Source organism: Sceloporus undulatus, chromosome 3, assembly GCF_019175285.1.
Source record: "Sceloporus undulatus isolate JIND9_A2432 ecotype Alabama chromosome 3, SceUnd_v1.1, whole genome shotgun sequence".
NCBI lineage: Eukaryota > Metazoa > Chordata > Lepidosauria > Squamata > Phrynosomatidae > Sceloporus > Sceloporus undulatus.
Window position 1 is genome coordinate 34190434 of NC_056524.1, and position 17939 is coordinate 34208372.

Sequence of the window (17939 nt, forward strand, 5' to 3'; positions counted from 1 at the left end):
GTCAAAACCACAACAACCTTGTACTGCACCCAGAAACCAGATAGGCAGCCGTGAAGTGATTCAAAATCGGGTTATTGAATGAATGAAATGATGAATGAATGATTAAAAATTTATTTATATACCACTATTCCTACCTAAATATTATAGCGTTTACAACAAAAATAGACAATTATAACACTATATCCCCAACAGTGTAAAAACTACCCCATAAACCAATTAAAAAGCTACACAAAATACTCTAAAAACCATTAATTACAACATTAAAACCATACCATTAAAACTATAACAACAAAGTCTGGATCGAACAATATGCGAAAGGGAGAAGAGGATAGTATTAATGCGCAATGGGGGAAACTTTACGGAAAGAAAGGTCTTCAACTTTCTCCTGACAAAACTAGAGAGTTACGAGTGGTAGCGTTTCAGTCAAACGTTCCAAATCTACGGGCGAATGGAAAATGCCCTCTGTTAAATGAATTATATCTCGACTTTGAACTCTTAGCAGTGTTTTTCCCGCCCATCTGAGAGTGCTGGGCCTGACAGTACTGGGAGAGGCGGTTCTCCAAGTACCCGTGGCCCAAGCCATTTCTTTAATAGTAATTACCAAAACCTTTTATTGCGCCCAAAAGCGAATGGGCAGCCAATGTATATTCTTGCAATATAGTGTTAATGGCTGTCCCTGGAACATCCCAGTGATCCATCCTTGCTCCATATTCTGGACCAATTGTAGCTTCCGGTTTGGTACAGGTTGCCCACGTAGATGTGCTTACAGAAATCCATCTGAGGTTACCAGATCATGTACCATACCGTTTCCAGGTCCCCCATGGCCCAGTAGTTCACAGCTCTTATCAGCAAAGCTGATAACAGGTGCTCCTGACCTCACACCATCCACCGTAGATGTAGGGTTGATGCCTACTAGTCCAGAATCCCCCAAGACTGCGAAAACTGAATCCTTCAAGTGGAGCTCTGAACCCCGTTCAGGACAGGTGTACAAATATCCTCCCCAGGCCCAAGGAACCTATAATGAGTACTTCATTCGTTTTCCTCTGATTCATTCTTTCTGTTTTCCCCATCCGCCCATTACCGACTCCAAGCAGCATTTAGAGAGATGCCATCCTTAAGTCCTGCATCATCGGAGACACAGAGAAACTATTTGGGTTGTCATCGACGTACTGATAACACCGCGCCCCGTACTCCGGATTATCTCTCCCAATATGTCACTCATGTTTTTTCAGTATCAACCTGGCTGCCATATTCTGTACAACTGGAGTTTTCCGGTTTAAGCACAAGGGTAGCCCCATATAGAGCGCATTGCAGAAATCAAGCTGTGAAGTTACCAGTGCATGTACCAATTTCCAGGTCCCCCTTTTCCAGGAAAGGTCACAGCTGGCGTATCAGCCAAAGCTGATAACAGACACTCCTGACCGTCGTATTTACCTGATTTACCATCTGTAGCAACAGATCAAGGAACACCCCCAGACTGTGAACACAGTCCTTTGAGGGGAGTGTGACCCCATCTAGGACTGGTAGTTGTATCCTTATACCCGGATTAGGGGCCACTACTGTGAGTACCTCCGTCTTGCTTGGATTCAGCTTTAGTCTGTTTTCCCTCATCCAGTCCATTACCGCTTCAAGACATTCATTGAGAAGAGAGATGCCATTAGCAGTCAGAGTTGAAGACCGAGACATGGAGAAGTGTATCTGGGTATCATCAGCGTACTGATAACACCCCTCCCCATATCTACAGATGATCTCTCTCACTGGCTTCATATATATTGAGTAGCATCAGGGACAGGATGGCGCCTTGAGGAACTAGTACAGATATCCAGACAACACAATATTACTAGCAGAAACCAATAAAGACCTGGAACAATTATTGAAGAAGGTCAAGGAAGAAAGTGCCAAGGTAGGTAATGCTAAACATTAAGAAAATAAAAATAATGACTGTGGAAATTCTACAATAATTCTCCCTAGATAACAAGGAAATCAAAACAGTCAAAGAATTCCCATATTAAATCAAATATTCATCAGGGTGGAGACTGCAGTCAAGAAATTAGGAAGACTAGGATTGGGAAGGGCAGCTATGAAAGAACAGGACAAGATCGATCTTGGCTTCATAGGGACTGGCATTCTATACAGTAGTTACATTCTGTGGAATCTTGGGATTTGTAGTATTGTAAGGTACTTAGAATTCTCTAATAGTGTTATTACAGCAGCAGGTCTCTGTGGCCCAGAATTCTAAGTACATCACCAAACTAGAAATCATAGGATTCCATACAGCAGAGCCATGGTATCAACATTAAAGCACTTTATCAAACAACAAATTACAGGACTGGGTGACCTTGGGCAAATCACACTTTCTCAGCCTCAAAGGAAGACAAAGGTAAACCCCCTCTGAAGAAATCCTGAAAATAAAATGCTGTGATAGGTTCACTTTAGGGTCAGAAAGAAATGCAACAATACAATGCAGCTATGTTATGAAAATAGTATAACAGTAATATCAAATTGCTGCAATTGTATTTTATAGATATACTCTATAAAGAGGAGAAAAGGAACAACTTGAGAGCTGTATGGGAGATGGGATAAAACAGTGCAGTAGAAAGAGAAAGGCAGCTATGTTACAAAAGAACTCGACTAAGTTGACCTCATGTATAAGTCGAGGGCAGGTTTTGGTGCAAAAATTATGGATTTTGATATGATCCATGATAAGTTGAGGGTAAAACCTAGGGGCATGTAACAAAGGATCAAAAGGATGAAGCAAAGAAAATCAACCCCTAAGAACTGTAAAAAAAAAAAAAACCAAACAAACAAAAAAACAAAAACAAAACGCAGCAGGCATAAAAATTTGTGCTCACTCTAAAGGCTGGATGGATGAGAGAATAAAGGAGGATCAGTACTTCCAGGACAGATTACACTCTTGCCTTTCATCAGTGGATGGTTCCTTTTTAAATAAGAGTTAAAATACAATACATACATTGACCCATGGATAAGTCAACTCAGTTTTTTGGGTCAGATTTTTGACATTTAGAGAGAGAGCTCTGGCGCTACAACACGCTACAATTCCCAGGATTCCCTAGTACTGAGCCAGAACAGTTACAAAATGCCTCATAAACTGGATTCAGGAAAGTAATAGTGCCACTGTTTCCTGCTTTGGTCAGGCCTTACCTGGAATACTGCATCCAGTTCTGGGCACCACAGTTCAAAAAGGATGTTGACAAACTGGAGCATGTCCAAAGGAGGTTGACCAAAATGGTGAAACATTTGGAAACCATGCCCTAGGAGGAGAGACTTAGCTGCAGAAGAGGAGGTTAAGAGGTGATATGATAGCCCTCTTTAAATATTTGAAGGGGTGTCATGTTGAGGAGGGAGAAGGCTTGTTTTCTGCGGAATGTACTAAAACACATGACAGTACTTGCCCATAGAGAAACCATACTGGCCCATAGAGAATCATTGGAAAATACTTGCCCATAGCACCTGGAGGACCAAATATTCTCCAGTGATTCCCTATGGACAAATATTCCCCAATGATTCCCTATGGGCAAGTATTCTCCAATGCAGGGGTTCCCAAACTGTGGCCCTCCAGGTGTTTTGGACTTCAGCTTCCAGAATTTTTGAGCATTGGACAAACTGGCTGGGGCTCCTGGGAGTTGAAGTCCAAAATACCTGGAGAACCAAAGTTTGGAAATCAATGCTCCAATGATTCTCTATGAGTGAGTATTCTCCAATGATTTCCTATGGGCAAATGTTCCCCAATTATTTCCTACGGCCAAGTATTCCCCAATTATTCTCTATGGGCGAGTATTCTCCAATGATTCCCTGTGGGCAAGTATGGTTTCCCTATGGGGAAGTAGCAGTAGCAAGTACGTTTCTATACTGCTTATCAGTGCACTCCTTAAGGCTAAGAAGTTAACAAAGTGTAAGCTAATTGCCCCCAACAATTGGGTACTCATTTTAGCAACCTATGGAAGGATGCCAGGCTGAGTCGATCCTGAGCCCCTGGCTGGTATTGAACTCACAACCTTGTGGTTTGTGAGTGAGTGGCTGCAGTGCAGGCATTACAAATACTGTCATTTGTTTTAGTATGTCCCGTTTTCTGCTGCTCCAGAGACAAGGACATGGAGCAATGGATGAAAGCTACAGGAAAAGAGATTCCACCTCAACAGTAGGAGGAACATCCTGACAGTAAGAGCTGTTCAACAGTGGGACCTTCTTTGGAGGTCTTTAAACAGAGGCTGGATGGCCATCTGTCAGGGGTGTTTTGATTGTGAGTTCCTGCATGGCAGAATGGGGTTGGACTGGACGGCCCTTGAGGTCTCTCCCAGCTCTGTGATACTATGATCCAATGGATTCAAGCTACAGGAAAAGAGATTCCACCTCTACATTAAGAGGAACATCCTGACAGTAACAGCTATTTGACAATGGAACACATTCCCTCAAAGTGTGGTGGAATCTGCTTCTTTGGAAATCATTAAACAGAGGCTGGGTGACCATCTGTTGGGGGTGCTTGGATTGTGAGTTCCTGCATGGCAGGAGGTTGGTCTGGATTCCATGGACTTGGTGTCATCTGCATATCTTAGATTGTTGATATTGCTTCCTACTATTTTCACTCCTATTTCTTCCGTGTCCAAGCCTGCTTTTCTTATAATATGTTCTGCATACAAGTTGAACAGATAGGATGAAAGGATGCAGCCTTTTCCCATCCCTTTACCAATCGGGAACCACTCTGTTTTCCTGTGTTCCCTCCACGTAGGCCTCTTGTGGTGAGTACAGATTCCTCATCAGGACTATCAGATGTGTTGGCACTCCCATGTCTTTAAGGGCATCCCATAGCCTTTCATGATCTATGCTCTGCTATAGTCTATAAGGCTTTGCTATACAGTAGTGCATAAAGCACATGCTGATTTTCTTTTGGAATTCCCTGGTGCGCTCCATAATGTTTTCTTTCAATTGTGTGATTCTATGGACTTGGTAATTTATAGACCATGTGTGTTTCCCCATGTGTGTTATAACAATAAGCAGAGGCTGGATGTCCATCTACATTGTGTGTGTGTGTGTGTGCGCACGCTTTCGTTGTGAGTCCCTGCATGGCAAAATGGGGTTGGATCTGGTGTGTGTGCGTGAGTCTCACAACAGATGGACTGGATGTCTATCTGTTGTGTGTATGTGTGTGTACTTTGTGAGTCCCTGCATGGCAGAATGGGGTTGGACTGGATGCCTATCTATAGTGTGTGTGTGTATGAGTCCCACAACAGATGGATACAGATGGACAGGATGTCCATCTGTTGTGTGTGTGTGTGTGTGTGTGTACGTTGGTTGTGAGTCCCTGAATGGCAGAATGGAGTTGGACTGGCTGTCCATCTGGTGTGTGTGTGAGAGAGAGAGTCCCATAACAGATGGCCAGGATGTCTATGTGTTGTGTGTGTACGCACAGCCAGTCTGGGGCTGGGCTGGATGGGCTTTGGGGCTCTCTTCCGTCTCTGTTCTGAGTCTATCTATAGGGTCGCAATTCCTGTGTCCTGCCGCTCAGTGCCTGCAGGGGTCGCTGCTGCTTTACTTTGCCTGGGCGGCGGAGAGAGAGAGAGAGAGAGGGAGGGAGGGGGGCTGGTTGGCGCCATTTTGAAGCGGCGAGAGGAGGAGGAGGAGGCGGGAGAAGGAGAGGCGCTGAGGCCGGCGGCGGGGATTGGCTGCCGGGGCCAGCGACGAGGACGAGGACGGCGACGGCGGCGGCGGGGGGCTCGAGGTGGCGGAGAAGGAGGAGGAGGAGAAGGAGAAGCAAGGAGCGGCGGAGACTGCCACCCATTCGGGAGGTAAGAGAAAGGAGGCTCCTTTTCCTCCTCCTTCCCGCTCCTCGGCCTCCGTCTCCTCCCGGTTTCCCTCCTTCCTTCCCTCCTTCCTTCTTTCCCTGTTGAACTTGCCGCCCTTTTGTGGGTCGTGGGTCTTTTATTCCTTTCTGGTGACCAAAGACGACATGGGGGGCTCTTTCCACGGAATTGTAGCCCCCTTTTCCTCCTCCGGAGAAGAGGAGGATAGATACCCCGCTTCAAATGTGGCCCTGGGGCTGGGCTTTATTATTATTATTATTATTATTATTATTATTACTACTACCATTATTATTTATTGTTGTTACTATTATTATTCCTTCCTGCATCCGCACTGCAGCCATGATCCGGTTTGACGCCGCTCCATGTTGCCCTGGGGCTCTTTTCACACGCTACGGGAAGAATCCGGTTTGGGAGCCGCTTGGACTGCCCTGGCTCAATGCCTGGGGCCCCTGGGAAGCGTGGTTTTCTGAGGCATGGAGCCTTCTCTGCTCCAAGACACTCTGCAGAAATCCTCTAGGTTGAGATCGCTTCAACTGCCCTGGCTCAGTGCTAGAGGATCCTGGGAATTGTAGTTTTGTGAGACGCTGAGCCTCTTCTGTCAGAGAGAGAGAGAGAGAGAGAGAGAGAGAGAGCTCTGGTGCCACAGTAAACTACAATTCCCAGCATTCCCTAGCACTGAGCCAGGGCAGTTAAAGCAGTCTCAATCTGGGTGACTTCTGCGGTGTGTTTTGGACCAGAGAAGGCCAAATGTCTCACAAAACCACACTTCCCAGGATTCCCTAGCTCTGAGCCAAGGCAGTTGAAGCGGGTCTAGATCTGGATTATTTCTGCGGTGTGTTTTGGATTTGGGAATCGTAGATGGAGTTGTGGCACCAAAGAAAAGCGCACAAAACACACTGCAGGAATGATCCGGTTTGACACCACTTTAACGGCCCCGGCTCCATGCTGTGGAACTTTGGGAGTTGTAGTTTGTTGTGGCACCAGAGCAAAGCACACAGTGCAGAAATGATCTGGTTTGACACTACTTTTAACAGCCCAGGGTCCATGCTGTGGAATTGTGGGAATTGTAGTTTGTTGTGGCACCAGAGCTCTCAAACAGAATGTGGAATATTGCATAAAACTACAATTCCCAGAATTCCATAGCATGGAGCCACTGTTAAAGTGGTGTCAAGTTGGATTATTTCCATAGTGCAGCTGCGGTCTATGATTTGTCACTTTCAGCCCGGCTTGGATTGCATTCATGCACACTGCAAAGTTAATCCTGTTTTCCACTTTAACGGCCCTGGCTCCTTGCTGTGGAACTCTGGGAATCATAGTTGGCTGTGGCACCAGAACAAAGCATGCAGAACACACTGCAAAATAACTCAGTTTGGCACCACTTTTAATGGCTCTGGCTGTGTGCGGTGGAATCCTGGGAATTGTAATTTGTTTTGGCACCAGAACTCGCTGACAGAGAAGGTGGATTATTTCACAAAACTATAATTCCTAGAGTTCCATAGCATTGAGGCATGGCAGTTAATGGTCTCAAACTGGATTATTTCTGCAGTGTGGGTGCACCTATGAGGCTGGCTTTCCTTTAAAAGAGAGAGTTTTCTGTCATTCCAAGGACCCCCAAATCTGGAATGTCCATTGCCAGTCTATGGTTTGTCACTATCAGGCTGCTATGACACCACTCTAATGGCCCAGGTTCCATGCTGTGGGGTTCGGGAACATAGTTCGGTGGCACCAGAACAAAGCACCACTGAAGAAAACAATCCAGTTTGACACACTTTAACAGCCTTGGCTCCATCCTATGGAATTCTGGAGTTGTCGTTTGTTGTAGCATCACAACAAACAAAATAATTGGTGTAACACCCCTTTAACTGCCATGGCCTCAATGCTATGATTCCAGGGATGGTAGTTTGTTGCCTCACAAAACTACAAGTCCACAGAATTCTATGGAATGGAGCCTGGAAGTTAAGTGGTGTCAAACGGGATTATTCTGCCGTGTGTGTTGTGCTCTGTGCCACAACAAACTATGGTTCCCGAAGTCCATAGCATGGAGCCAGGGCTGTTAAGTGGTGTCAACTGGATCATTTCTGCAGCGTGGATGCAGCCTTGTTGGATGGTGCTGAGAAAGCTCTGGGTGCCTTTTGGTGGTTTGCCTTTCCTAAGATTTTCCTAAGGGTTGGCTTTAGTAGACCTTCCCTCTTAGTTGTCCAGTTCAGCCCCTTTGCTGTTGCCATTGCCTGGGGCCTGCTGGATTGGGTTTGGGGTTGAAAGGGGGAGAAGGGACCTAAAGGCTAGTTACCACCCCAAACCCACCCAAACTCTTTTATACATTGGGCCCTTGGTACCATTGGGTTTGGTTTCTGGACCCCATGTAGGTTGACTAGATGCCCCCAACCACAGAGGAGGATGTACGGCATTGAAGAAAAAAATACTGTATGTAGGATTCCAAAATACATGATCCCCCCACATTTGCTGGGGTTAGGGGCACAGGATTCCATGAATGTGGAAAAATGCAAATAACAAAAATTATGTTTTTACCCGAGAGAACACCTCCCTAGGAATTCTAGATCCTCCAGTGCTACATCTGCCAGACATGACCATAGAGTTGCACTGGAGGAGCTAAAATGCCTAGTAGATTGTTTCTCTCGTAGAAGCTCTAGGTCCTTCAGTGCTGCTTTTGGTTAAAGTTGGACCATAGAGTTGCACCGGTGGACCTAGGTATTCCAGATAGAACATACTAATACAATCCATGAATAATCAAATCCGCAAAAGTCCAAATCCGCAAATGTGGAGGCATGACGGTAAAAGCTAAAAACACTCATAGAAATGAATTCATGCTTCTTAGTCATGCTGAAAATGGAGGACAGTTTGCAATTCCTCCTGACAGAAGGTGGAAATGTCCTGGAAATGGAGGACGTCTGCTTACTTTGCCCCAGAAGAACAAATCCATGGATGCTGAAGTCCCATTACAACAATGGCAAAGTGAATGGTATGCTTTATATAAAACAGCAAAATCAAGGTTTGCTTTCTGGAATTTAAAAACAATTTTAACAGTGAGTTTCAATCTGTGGATAAAATCAGTGGCTAAAGAGGGCTGACTCTACTTCTTTTACTTGCCTGGCATAAGAGGCCTCTCTCTTCTACTCTTCAGAGGTGGGATTTTAAAAATCTTTTGGCCTCTACTAAATACCAGATCCAAACTCGGCTGATTTTAGTTATACGAGACTGGGCCCGTTACAAACGAGCCTTAAAGTATGCGACAAGCGCGTACTAGGGTTAGGAAGGGGCGTGCTTCTGCACCCCCTAACCCTAGTACGCGCTCTGCGCATAGAAAATGGCGGGGCCGTTCCACATGGCCGTCACCATCATTATGTCCACAACGGCGCCCCCTCCAAAGCAAGGTGACCGGTTGTGACATATTGGGGCGCCGCGGTTGTGACGTGTTGGGGCCTATGGCGCCCTACAGCAACCCCAGAAGGAGCTCCTTCCGGGCTTTGCGTCGCTGGGCGCAGCTTCAGACGTCTGCGCCCAGCGACGCAGAGGGAAAGGGCCAAGGCGGCCCCTTTCTCTCCTCCCTGCTGCTCGGGTGTCCTTGGGCTTGAGCCCCAAGGACACCCCTTCCAGGCTGCGGTGAAAGCGGCTTTTGCCGCTTCCCGTAGCTGCAAGCAGCGGATCAGGCCTCGGGCTGCTGGTCTGGCAGCTGAGGCCCAATACAGCGGGGGGAACGGGCGGGTGCAGGCCGCACTTTTCGGCGGTCTGTAACCCGCTTGGCTTCCTTTGCTTGAACAATAAAGAAAGGGCTCTGGTACTTTCTGCCAAGTGTGAGCAACCATACTATGGTGCATCTGCACTGGCAGAAATAATCCAGTTTGACACCACTTTAACTGTCCCCAGATCTGGAATTTCTCATTATCCTGTATGAATCTGTACAGTACCATCCAAAATCCACAAAACTGATGCCTTTATTGGTTCAAATAAGCACATTATACATGCTCAAGTATTAAAGCTCCACTGGCTTCTCCAATCTGGCAAAGGTGTTAAAATGATGCAGCAGAAAGAAAAGGGGGGAAAAAGCTTCTGTATCATTTTAACACTTTGCCTGAGGAAGAAGCCAGTGGAGCTTTGAAAGCTTACAAGATTTATAACTTCATCTAGGTATTAGATTGCATCAGAGAAGTAACTGAAGACTATGAAAGCTCATGCTGCCCAATTCTTTCTTCAGTTAATCTCAAAGATGCTACAAGATCTCTTTACAACAGTGTGAAATTGGCTGGCCCAATAAAGGTATCCCAGTTTTGTGGGTTTGGATGATACTGGTATTTTCCTATCTGGCCAGTGCAGCTACCCTTGATATGTTTTCTGTGTGGCTCTTTTTCTTTCTAAACTTTTCGCGTGTTTGTGTGAAAAGCAAACAATGGTTGACAAAACTGAAAATGAAGATCATAGTATGGTTCCGTCCCGGCAGGAATGTGTCCACTGTTAATCTAGCGGCATTCCCAGTTATGGGAATTTGGCTTTGTAATGATTTCAGCAGAGACATATACATGTGTTGTGATGTACACCACTCACTTGTGTTGCTTATTATCTTTATAAAAGCATAATATATATAGGAACACAAGCTGCTTTTTGTAAATTTGTGCACTTCTATCTTATATTCTGCAACCTGTATGTGAGTACTTGGGTTTGCTTTTGTTGTTATAGTCCATTGTAGATACTCACCCTCTATCCTCTGTATGTTGAGCAGGCTTGTGTTTGCAAGCTAATGTACATCAGTAGCTGTTGTATATGTACAGGCTCTAGCTGGGGCTTTCATTTGTATATGTGTAAGGTAAATACACAAGACGTAGGCTATGTATGAAGAGTAGTGGATGAAGTTTTACTACAGCAATCCCGGTCAACTATCTACTTTTCTGTACCGGATAATGTCTTTAAGTTTCATACAGAGGTAATTGTAAAATCTGTTTCAGGAAAATTATTCAGGTCATGCTTAAGCTTTAATTGAGAATAAAATTTCAGAAGTATAGTTACATGCTGAATTGCTACTTTTATTTTAAGAAAATTTGTGCTATTTTTTCAAATTGTGCAGAAGCTTATATTTGATTGGTGTGTTAATTAATGCCTGTTCCTCTTGATGTCAGTAATTGCAGTGGATGATAAAGTCTGTTTATACAATGGCATAGTAAAATGGTGTTCATGTATAAAATGGCAAAATCAAGATTTGCTTTTGGGAAATTATTTCATTTTAAAAAATATTCTCAAGCCATGGATGGTTGAATCTGTGGATGCAGAATCCATGAATACAGAGGTCCAACTGGGCTGCATCTACACTGAAAATAAGGTGGTTTGACATCACTTTAAAGTACTTCCATCTTAGGGAATCCTGGGCTTGTAGTTTTTCTCGCCTCTCTACCAAAGTTTGCTGGGGTCTCACAAAACTACAAATCCTAGGATCGTAGAATGGAGCCATGGCAAGTGGGTATCAAACTGCATTATTTCTACAGTGTAGATGCCCCTGGCAATATCTTCGTGATCAGGTGCCTCCTCAAATCTCCCAGTGCTGCGTTATCCATGTTTCCCAGTTGAGTTGTGGTATGTGGATAATAGAGATATAAACAATGCGTTATGTTTGTGTGACGAGGAATATGGCAGGTTTCAAAGGCTGCACTTCTTTTTTTTCGGTCTCCAATCTGTCCCTGAGAGATTTGGTGGAGCTTTCGTTTATCCTCTGAACAGAAGAGACGACATTCTCTATGGTGTGGTTCACTTTATTTCTGGTCCCAGTTGAAACCCTTTTTTATTCCCCGCAGGCCTCTTATTTCTTCATGGACCTAGTTTTATGCCTTTTATGTGCTGTTTCTAATGTTGTCAGTTTTTATATACTCGTTTCTTTTATTTACTCCATTTTGTTTTACATCATTTGTAAGTTGCCCTGAAAGGATGGGATATAAATGCCTTATATTGAATCTTTAAATGTAGAGTTCTACTTCAAATTGGGAGAGCCCCCCCCCCCATGAATAGATGCTTGCAACTACTGTACAAGGTTCCTTAAAACTCTGTACATATTGTCCCCAAACATGGAAGCCATATTTATTAAATGCATTAGGGAAGGCGGAGCATTAAAAGGTCAAAGGGCTGCATCCTCTTCAAAGGGGACGTTTTTCTTGTCAATGTAAAGGGGTGGACAACGTGACAGGTGCAATTTTCACTCTGGAAACCTATGGTGGGTCACACTACCAAAACTTTGGTGAAAAACTAGTTTAAAATACACTGAAAGTGACTGAAAGTCTACTCTGGTTTGACCATTTTGGGGGGCTGTTTTTTCTGTTGTTTTTGAGGGAGGTCAGGTGATTGGGAGATACAAAAGGGTTGCATGCTTGTTTTAAGATGAAGAATGGCAAGGTATTACACCTAGAACACTCCCCAATTGCTAGTTGTTGAAACTTTATTTCTAACTGCTGCAGCACACTCTGAATATTAAAAGCATGCAAATGTGATAGTACTTCTATGGAAATTCATATTTGAAGTTTTGCCTTATACTAAGAAGAAAAAGATATTCTAGTTTTTTTCCTGAAACTGTAACAAAATATGTTCAGAATTATTTCATAAGGTTATGACATTTTGCTGTTCAAAATATCTCTTAAAATTTTCAGATTGTTTGCATTGCTCTTGTAAACTGCTGGTATTTAAAATACATCTTGACAGCTGAGGTCCAAAAGACACTGCAGAAATAAACCATTTGAGGCTGCTTTAACTGCCCTGACTCAATGCTAGGGAATACTGGAAACTGTAGTTTTGTGAGACATTAGCCCTTCTCTGTCAGAGAACTCAGGTGCCTCAACAACTACGGGGCTTTCCAGACGGCCCTTGGGACGTCCGGAGGACGTCCCATTTTAAAAAGGGGCGTCTCTTTAGACGCCCCTGGGCCGGTACGGACTCCGTCCGTACAAGATGGCGCCGGCCTTTTCTACATGGCCGGCGCCATCTTTACGCATCGGACGCACCGTCCCAGACGCGTCGCGACGCTGCTGACGTAGCGAGCGCGCCCCTGGCGCCTCGCTACGTCGCAAACGCGACGCAAAAAGAAGCTCCATTTTGGAGCTTCTTTTCGGTCCGCGCGGGAGTCGGGCCGTCTAAGGCCCGGCTCCCCCGCGGACCTTCTGGCGGCGGCGGCAGACCGCCGCAAAGCGGCGGTGTGTAGCCCGCCTACAGTTCCCGGATTCCTTATCACTGAGCCATGGCAGTTAAAGTGGTCTCAAACTGGAGTAATCTGCAGTGGTTTTAGAGCTAATCTCAAAGCCTCTTGAGAGACTCTGGCTACTGCTACTGCAGAATAATCAGTTTGACACTGCTTTAACTGCCATGGCTCAATGCCATGGATTCTGGGATTGTAATTTTGTAAGAATTTAGCTTCTCTGCAGAGAGCTCTGGTGGAACAACAAACTAAAAATCCCAGGATTCCAGGCTGGAGCCATGACTATTAAGTAGTGTCAAACTGAAATAATTGTGCCTTGTAGCAGCAGCCTCTTCCTCCAATGTTTTCATTTTTAATGTTAACAACTTGTTCTTCAAATACTTTCTTGGCTTGGCTTGTCAAAACAGAAACAATATTTATTACTGCCCAGAGACTCAGCAAAAGGTTTGCCTTTTCAACTTAACCTTGTTTTGCCAAAGTGTTTGCTCTTTTTATTTTCCTGATTTGGTCAACAATTCATCGGAATAGATTTTAAAGCAAGGAGTATTACCTTTTATAATCTCCTTAATTAACAGCATTTTTTAAAAAAGAAATCACGTCCTAAATATAAATATAACTGTGCTGGACTTTCTTGGCAATTTCCATTTCAATTAAATGTTCAGTATGTTGTAGTCATAGTTTCCAAGCACTCTGATAACAAATCTTGCTTTAAACCTGAGTACCGTGTAAGGGAAAATGTACTACTGCAACTGACAACTCCACATATTCATTGTGTATCTCCTTTTCATGTCGTGAGCCAGATTACATTTTCCTTTGACTTTCTTTGGTGGGATACAAACCGCCCCCTTGGGGCGGCCTGCACCTGCCCCTTTCCCTGACGGATTGGGGCCTGAGCAGCCACACAGCAGCCCCAGAGGCCCCGATCCGCCGCGTATCCAGGCCTCAGGGAAGCGCCCAAAACGCCACTTCCCTAGGCCTGGAAAGGGGTGTCCTTGGGCTTCATCCCAAGGACATCCCAACATCTGGGGGGAAAGAGAGAAAGGGTCCGCTTGGCCCCTTTGTCATGGCCAGCCAAGAGCAGGCTCGGGGATGAGGAGGAGGATGGGGCTCCTCCAGAGCAAGAGGTAATTGAGGCTACAACCAGGTGTTAATCCTGCTCGCCAGAATCCAGCCCTGATCTCCCAGCCCCAGAGGAGGAGGCTCAGCCAGGTCCTAGTGCTGGTGGGATTCCTCTGGTGGTACAGCAGCCTAGTGGTGACTCTGGGAAGGAACCAGGCTTGAAGGTTCCCTCCTATAGACCATGCATGGCGAAAGTGCTGGCAGGTGCAGATCCCAGAGAATTGCTGAGAAGCAATTAGCAAATCAGCCTCAGGTGGCACGAGGAAGAGTTTCTCTTACTTAATGAGCAGAGAGACACCAACCAGTGTCAGAGTATTGCATGATCCTTTGGTGTGGACTGCTGTCTGTACTGGCTCCTGTATCTTGACTCCTTGTTGCCTTGACTTGGATTGGACTGGACTATTGCTACCTTCTGGCTGACCTGATCCTGGGATTTGACTGACTATGTGACCCTGTTATCCTGACTTGGCTTGGCTTTTGGTTTGCTTTCTCTCTTCTCCCTCCAAGGTTTGTGGACTATTCCAGCTCCATAGTAATTGCCTTCCTTATTGGCGTGTGTCTGTGTGTGCTGGACACTCTTCCGTATTGCTGGTGCGGCTGTTAAAGGCCACACCAGTGATACGTGGGGTGAAAGGAGCCCATTTTGGAGCTCTTTTTGGCACTGCCAAAAGGGTGCCAGAAGTGCCCTGCAGCGATGCGTGCACACACCTGTGCCATGCTGTTTGGTGTGGTGTGGCCATGAGTTGTAATGGTGTGGTGCCCATGTAGACAGGGCGCTGCCATTTTGATGCTTGGTTACCTGCTAGGGTTGTGGGGCATTGTAAACAATGCCCTGAAGCAACCCTAGCATGTATCCTGGCCGGTGCAAAGTGCCGGTCTGGATACTGCCTTTAAAAACCAGCCACTCTCACCTTATTTGGGTTGACTCCTTACTGAAGCAGCAAAAATTTCCTTTGACTGTCCATAGGACTGACAATGTATCTAGTAGTTTAGAAGTTTTTGGTTTGGATTTTCTACCCATTTCAATTCTAAGTAATTTACTATCTGAATTCTCAGTTTGTGACTTTTAGTATTCATAGCTACTGTTTTTTTTTAAAAATAGTTTTTCTTATTTATTTTTTCACTTAAGACTCAGCTACTGGTCCTCCAAATCAGCTGTCTGGCTTTCTTTTTGGCATTAGGATACAGACACCTATTTTCACTGACGTGTTTTGCCTAAATGTTCTTTTAGGATGCAATCCCATATACTTTTATGCAGCAGGAGTAAGTCCCACTGAACTCAATTAGTCTTTTGATTGCACTGATGCCACCAATTATGTGAAGATGAGGGCCACTATCCTACCTGTTCTTCACTGGAGACTGAATGGAAGTCTCTTAAGTGTTTCCTGCAGTATAACTCTCTTTAGGCCAGCCCTCTGGTTTCAAATTTCCTCTCAGCTTGGCACCAACTATTCTTTGACAGCCACACACCACTATCTAAGTGTCCCAAACCTAAAAGACTTTCTCAATATTGGTAGCATTTTTAATATGTTTCTGAAATCACTTCAGACAACTGCTTGTTGAAACAAAGTAATAAATTATTTACAATCAGCCGAATACAGTGTATCTATTAGTGGATGGGGTACACAATGATGCGGTGTAAAATACTTTATTAGTTATGCAGTTTGACAGTTTCCAGCTTGTCTCTGAATTGTTTCTTTATAGCTTTGTATATGCATATGTTCGCTTACAGACTAAGTTCTCGAACCTTTATTAAACTTTTGTATCTTATAACCCTCCTGGTTACCTGTGACTCCACTGGCCAGAAACACTATGTCTCCCGCAGGTAGGGATGCCAGGTAGGATCCCTGGGGCGGGACTTCCCGTTTGGGGCGGGTCCGACGGTCCTCCCGGTTTGGCCCCGCCCCGGGACACCCCCCCTGCGACGACACGGCAGGAAAGGAGCTGCATGAGGAGGCCTTCCTGCTTGGCCTCCGCCGAGGGAGGCGGCCTGGCTCTCTCCCTCTTTCCAGGCTTCTGTGAAGGCCAAGCCTCCAAGAGGCCTGGAAAGGAGGGGGGCCGCCCGCGATCGCCGCGACGCAGGCACCTCCTCCCTCTTTCCAGGCCTCTGTGAAGGCCAAGCCCCACAGAGGCCTGGAAAGGGAGGGGGCGCCTGCGATCGCCGCGATGCGGCGCTTTCCTCCTCTTTCCAGGCCTCTGTGAAGGCCAAGCCTCCACAGAGGCCAGGAAAGGAGCAGATTCCTTCTCTGCTTGGGCTCCGTTCACGGAGCCCAAGCAGAGAAGGAATCCTCGCTGAGCGAGGGATCTTTCCCATTGGGCTCCAAGGGAAAAGAATGCCTCCCTGGGGGCGGATTCCTTCTCCGCTTGGGGCTCCATGAACGGAGCCCAAGCGCAGAAGGAATCTCCCCTCAGCGAGGCTCTTTTTCAAATGTAGGACCCAAAAAGAAAGGTCCTACATTTGAAAATTTTGTCCTACATTTGTCCCGGTTTGGAGGTCCGGACTAATGGCAACCCTACCCGCAGGACACTACAACAATTTAATTAAGGACACTCTTTGGCCCTATTTTGGGTATCTAAAATACTTTCTAACTGCCCCTCACAGAAGCCTAACTTAGCCTCAATGGCTATTCACCTCCCAGGGCACACTAAATAAACATCAACAACAACCACTTTCAAACCTGCTCCTCCCTCTTATATACTCATCCTGGGAGCATCCCTCACCTTTTCCTGGCTTGGCTCCAATTGGCTAGTATCAAGAAACTAATCTGCTTGTTGTCTCCACCAATACATTTTCCATGAGTCCAATATTTCAGTCATATACATTTGAATTACAATGCAAATCTTTATAATACTGATAAAATAATGAAGCACAGGGTTGTACTAAGAGAATATTAGTACAATGTCACTCTGAGATATTAAGATAAAATGTGGAACAACAGAGTTTCTTCCTGATGTTTCGCCAGCATCTGTGGCTGGCATCTTCAGAGAAGATGCCAGCCACAGATGCTGGCGAAGCGTCAGGAACAAACTCTGCTAGAACATGGCCACATAGCCCAAAAAACCCACAAAAAACTATGGATGCCAGCCTTCGACTTCACATTACATATAAGTAGATTTTGGATAATGTTTTAATTTAAATAAAACCCTTAATTTAAATAAATCTTTCTTTTTAAAGATAAAGAAATTCTTATGTTTTTCTCTTGACTAGTTCAGAATTAATAGGAAAGACTAAAATCATTGCAAACATGCTAGCTAAACCAATAGTTAGAATATCATAAATAATGATTAATGATTGTCTTACTCACCCACATTAGGTTACTACTGAACATGAAGAAGCAGGAAAATATTTTTCCCAGTCTATAAATAAGTACAACAGTGGGAGTGTAGAAGATGATATTTTGTGGTTGAAGTGTACTGTTGAGATAGTTTACTACTGAGATCTAAAATAAATATTTTTTAAACCCAACAGAACAGTGTGGTGACAAGGTCTTGTGGAGTCAGTATGCCAAACCTTTGACTCTAATTCATCCATTTTTTGACTATTTGACTCTTGAGTCCTCCATAAATGGCAAATTTATATTAATTAGTAATAACAAGTTCACTTTTCTAAAATGATAGCATATGGCATTTTATACCCACCATGTGAATTGTCAAGCATCTTGGATTGCTAGAACATACAACACAGTTATTTGATTAAAATTTCTGAATAAGAAAATTCTCCCTAAATTCATGTGAAAGTAAATATGCTGCAAACTGCTCATTTAATAAATTTTTTAAAAGGTTCAGTACAAGTATAAAATATTTACCATTTATTGTTA

General features: G+C 44.7%; 1 protein-coding gene across 1 annotated transcript in view; it reads left to right on the forward strand.

Moving 5' to 3' along the window:
- Positions 1–5724: 5724 nt before the first annotated feature.
- Positions 5725–17939, forward strand: part of PDS5B (PDS5 cohesin associated factor B) — a 136081-nt gene continuing 123866 nt past the window's right edge. The window contains 1 exon segment of the mRNA XM_042457262.1: positions 5725–5804. The gene's annotated coding sequence lies outside the window, so the exon portion shown is untranslated.